The following is a 6,000-nucleotide window of genomic DNA, read 5'->3' as shown; positions in this document are numbered from 1 at the left end:
GTTGCAGAATTATTGGTAGAAATAACAAGGGAAGACAATGGAGAACACAGGAAGTAGTGCTTTTTGTTGGTCAATATCAGAGCTCATGTAAGTTTATACGCAAACTATGCAGGATCCTTATTGTCATGAGATGGTGGAGATGAGGAGGAGACCTAAATTTAATGCATCCTATCAACAGAATTGATCCTGAAGTTTTCAGCTGTGACTTAGTAAAACATTGCAATGAACTCCACCCCATGAAATACGTCAAACTTGGTCTTGATAGTTTCACAGGTGGTAGAGATGTTTAGTCTTCTTTTTAAATTGGTAGAAGCCCCATGGTATTACCAGTAACATCCTGGAGTTTCAATCCAAGCTTGGGTCTTAGGTATCACAGTAATTCATATCTGAAGATCTAATGCTTTAAAATGATGGACAAAATCATTTTAATTGGCACTTTTGTGTTTTAAATCTAAACGCAAATTAAAGTGAGCAACTAAGATAAATGTTACCAAATTCATATGGAGCACAAAGAGAAGAGGAAATCAAGATATTGAAAATATAGTATAGAATGAGGATTTCTGCTCTCAAAGAATTTATGGTATATAAAATCAGTTATGTAATACTTGATATGTTTTCCAATTTAGGGATTTTTATGCCTTGCAATGGAAGTCCTTGCATAGTACTTACGACTTTCAAGATCTTCATGTATTTACAAAATATTAATATAATAATAATTTTATTTCATCTCTTTAAGACATTGAATTCCTTTTCTTTTTTTCTTCTTGGAAAATAAAACATGACTTCGGATTAATTCCAGCAGTATTTTACCTTTGCAAACGCATATAAAGTTATAAAATGATTTTAAAATCCTAGGAGAAAGAGAAACCTGAGGGTTGGCATGAGTATAAAAATTGCTCATTATTATTTATCTTTTTTATTCATAAAAATTCATCCACAGATATAACTCGACATTTTTAAGGCTTTAAGTACAGTTAATGGCATTATCTTTTATATTTTAAGCTTTATTTAAGAGATTTTTAAGAGATTTCATTCATTTTAATACTTAACTTATAAAAATATAAATCAAATTTTAAAATGCATAATTTATAAGAACAGAATAATGAGAGCAGTTGTGTAAAAATATAAATATTTTCACATATAACATCTGTTTCAGTATTCCTACTTTGAACTTTAAGTGTCCCAGACCTCAACCTTAAAATGAAATCATTAAAATTGCTACATTCCTATCTCATGAAGATGTTATGAAAACTAACAAAAAACCATTAAGCATTTTAAATAAAAAGAATTTTCCTATACTGGAAAATGCATTTTGTTTTTAACAAAATACTCTTATACTAAATGTTGTTTTGTTTTGGAACCCAACAATTTATATTCATATGTAATTTTCCAGTCTTTGCAAATTAGACTGTAAAAGCTTTTGAAATAATATCTGTTGTTTGTCCAGCATTTGAATGTGCAATAATTTCACCATACCACTACTGGCAGAAAGTATAATATTGGGAGGGTTATTAAACACTGAAAATCTGCGAAACAAATTAAGTTGAAGTTATTTAATACAGATGTTTTAAAAATCAGATCTATTTCAATATTTAACCATATTTGCCAGCCTTAAATCTTGTATTTGGCATCTGTTGTGGAATGTATAAGACTGTCATATAAAAATAACAGAAATATTGCATATGATTCAGAAAACTATCCAATGTAACTCTTTAGATTTTTAATGCACATGCATTTGGTTTCAGACTTAAATGATTAGGTACAAATGGTGGAGGCATAAAACAATTACATACGATTATCTAGAAATAATATACAGTTTAAGTCAAGAATACTGTCAAATGGTATCAGGGTGGATCAATCTGTGAAGAAATGGTAGAGGTGAGAAAGAGGATCCTACTTATTTTAGAAATAATGTAATGATGTATTTGGTATCTTGTTGCCTTTTGTTATTTATAAAGTAATGTCAAAGGAAAATTAATTGTACATTCTCATTTAACTATGAAAATAAAATGTAAAAAATTATGAAATTGTTATGAATAAATTCTTAAATTATCCCTTTAAAGATGCTAACATCTCTACCTTCAGCAAACTTATTTTGTTAGGAAGAACCAATGTGAATCCAGTCAATACTACTCAACTGGTAATTGGAACACTACAGAAAGTAAAATATCTTGGTTATACATTAGTAGTGGTGTATTACTTCCTTTAGTTATGGACATGGTTTACTAAAACATGTAAAATCAATTCTTCTACCTCTACTAATACAGGTATTCCTGCTGCCCTATACAACTTGGGAAAAAGTCATGTTACATTTTTGCTGACACACATTCCCAGGATGCCCTAAGAGCTAGTAAATGTCAAACCCATTCAATTGAGAAAAAAAAGAGATTCAGAGAGTAAAGGTATGTTGACAAAAGTCCAAAAGATATCTAAGATTTACCTTGAATTATTCCATTCTCTGTTTCTCCTTTCTATCTTTGATTGGACAATTATGAAAAGGAACTCTGATAGCTTCCTGTGAATATAGCTAACAACAATATATTTTTAACAGAAATAACATGAACATACAAGGCCATATTCCTTGTTTGTTTGGTGTTCATTTAGGTCCAATTTTATTTCAGGTCCTTTTTTTTTTTTTTTTTTTTTTTTTTTTGAGACGGAGTCTCCCTCTGTTGCCCAGGCTGGAGTGCAGTGGCTGGATCTCAGCTCACTGCAAGCTCCGCCTCCCGGGTTCACGCCATTCTCCTGACTCAGCCTCCCAAGTAGCTGGGACTACAGGCGCCCGCCACCTCGCCCGGCTAATTTTTTGTATTTTTTAGTAGAGACGGGGTTTCACCATGTTAGCCAGGATGGTCTCGATCTCCTGACCTTGTGATCCACCTGTCTCGGCCTCCCAAAGTGCTGGGATTACAGGCTTGAGCCACCACGCCCGGCCTCAGGTCCTTTTAAACAGGATACACCTGTCATCTCTGAGATGGCTCTTTCAACACACCAACAGAAGAAGGTAAAAATCTTCTTCATCTGAAGATTTTGTTGTATAATGGAAATTGGGCTAAATTTGGATTCCTATAATGTTCTGTAAGTTATTTCAGAGTAATGGTGCCAATAATTACCCAACCATCAGTAAGGTTTTTGTGAGCTAGGCTAGACTATGGAAATAAATCTCTCTGTCCCTCTTCCACCACCACTCTACAATACAATGGCCCATCTGTGACGTCAGAGAGACTAACTTTACTTTTAAACAGAGACTAATTTCTAGTCACTCATGTATTAGAAAAACTATAAAACGAATGTCAAACTGCTTAGTCATTTCCTTCTCAAAATAATTGACCTAAAGTTCAGAAAAGGGCAAGAAATGCAAACCTTTAGGCACAGTAAGAGAGGGATTACATGCAAAAGCAATTTTGTTTTAAACATTTTAAGTATTTTTGGTGTGTGCAAGAGCCCTCACCCCATAATATCTCATTCAACAAATCACATTTGATGTTGTAATTTTAATTATAGTAAAATGTTTAGAGAAAATATCTAATTTATATCTATCTAATCTATCTACGTATCTATCTATATCAAAAATAGGGGGATGAAACATCAGTATGAGAAAAGGGGAATACATGCCAAGTGACTTAAAAGATGATGCATTGTTTATAAAATCATGTTACCTAATATACTTTTTCTTTCCCATAATTCCAACTGTAGTAATTTAAGGATTGTTATAGAGTTCTGTCAATATTTTCATACTATTTGTATTAGGGGCATCCAGCTATTGTCAAGGTGTCTTTGGTCTCCCTTTGGTTGTAGAGGTCTTAATATTTCAAACACTGGTTCTGAGTCCAGCTCCCCTGATTCCTAGAGATTTGTGAAGATGTTAAGGATGGTTTATGAGCTTTTTACAATGTTTCATAAAGTTCCGTGGACTCTGAAGATTGTTTAGAACTTTAAGTTTCCTTAATTTGACCTCTCAATCCATTGTCAAATTATTATCTCAGTTTCTCTGACAAGCCAATATGGATGAATGGTTAATTTAAAATGCTGCTACAGAAAAAGTGACTATTTTTTCTCTACTTTTCAAATCCTGTTTTTGAAAATCTTGTCAATAACAACTAATTCTACAAAGCTGAAGAAATAACTTTAAACATCATTATTTGTAAATGTGACAAAATAGGAAAATATCACTAATTGTGCTTCAAACTAAAGACTATGTCAGGAAAACTGCCTGTTTTGTTATATTTTGAATCTACATATAAACAATTAGCAAGGACTGGTTGAAAGATGGCCCGGGAAATGATGCCATTGGAAGTTCCCCCATGTGAAGTTGAAGTTAGCTAAGGTGCCTCTCCTCTGGCTTTCCCCTGCTCCCATTGTTGCTTAGTATTATCCTTTCTTTCACTGAGTTAATCTCCTGTAAATCCATGGGCTGGTTCCTAGGAAGGCTCTAGATCTGGCATCTAGCTACAGGCTAGAGGGCTTAGATATAATTATTCCTCACGATGAATTTGCTATGTTTCCTTCTAGAGGCATTCATTCAGACCCAGATTATGCCTAGCTGGGCAGTGGCCAGAGGAATTCAGACCACAAGTACAGAGAGCATAAGGTAGTAATAACTCTATTCACCCAAAATGCTTTGCCTGAAAGAACCCTTTCACAGCAGTGAGAAGGTCTGAGATGTAACCAGAAAGTAGGGACTGCTAGATTGACTGCATCATTTCTCACCTTCTAGAACAGTATCAAGCCACAGAACTCTCAATAAATTTGAGAGCTATTAAGAGACAATTTGGAACACCATTTGTACATGTTGCTACAAGCACCATAACTCTCTCTGGCTACTGAATTGATTTAGAATTCTGGCAGCTTCACAAATATGTATTTCTAAACTTGCATTCATTTCACTATTTTACATTTGAGAGAAGATGTAAAAAGTAATTTTTAAAATACCCAAAGATTAGACAGAAAAATCAGTTTGTACAGAAGTTTAGAAACAGCAAATATATACAAATTTTCCATCTGTGAGACGATGAAAGATAATGAAGATGGCAAATATATATATATTTACTGTAAGGGTCTTAATTTGTAATTGTGCATTTCAGGTTCAAATGCAATATGATATTAAATTATTTTATTAAATTATTTTAAGCAACAGTTTGAGGTTGTAATCTGAAAAACTAGTTGATGATATTTCTCTGCAGCTGATATGAGGCATCCCAAACATTCTTCCAACAGCATTACAAATATCAAGTTTTTTTTTTTTTTTTTTTTTACTTGTGATCTAAGAGATAACTTCTTGATAAGGGAGTAGTTCTTTGTTACAGAGAGTGATATTTATATTGAAGGTATTTTCTAGTTGCTTTCTTCATTTTATATGTCTCTGTTCATGCTGTTAAACTTCTATAAGGGCTCAATCTAGTTAGTCTTTGATCACCTTTCTTCCAATTTTAAACTGCATGAAAAGATTTGATATAATCTGATAGATCATGAGGCATATTTTGATGACTAATAGAAAACTGAGTTCCTAAAGATTAGTGGCAGCTGTAGAATTGAACATATGTACCTAGTAAACTTAGTTGAGAGCCTTTAAGCATTTAAAAGACTTAAATACTCAAAGTAGGCCCTGGCCAATGCGTCTAGTCTTTGTCAACAGAAAAATGTGTTCATTCATCCAACCCATCTCTATTGAGTGGCTAATGTATGCTGGCACCCTGATGGGCACTGTTCCAGAAAATCTTTGAGAGAAACATCTTAGGAATTATTAACGAACAAAAAGGAGTCAATAGGATGGAATGATTTTAACGTGGAAAAAGTGACTTGGGAATCTGTATTCCAGGTGGAAGAGGATTACTTTGAGGATGGGTTAAGCAGAGAGGGAATTTAGAAACTTGCGCTCTTCATTACTTCCACTGTGGAGTGACCATGTTTTTGGCTCCTGAGGCTGAGGGCCAGGGCCAGGCCCTTAATGAGGAGCTGTGGGCAGGGCCTCTTGGAGATTTCTGTTAGTTGCTTTCCTCG

Source organism: Papio anubis, chromosome 1 (assembly GCF_008728515.1).
Source record: "Papio anubis isolate 15944 chromosome 1, Panubis1.0, whole genome shotgun sequence".
In the NCBI taxonomy this organism is placed as follows: Eukaryota; Metazoa; Chordata; class Mammalia; order Primates; family Cercopithecidae; genus Papio; species Papio anubis.
Note: the sequence above shows the minus strand (reverse complement) of the source record.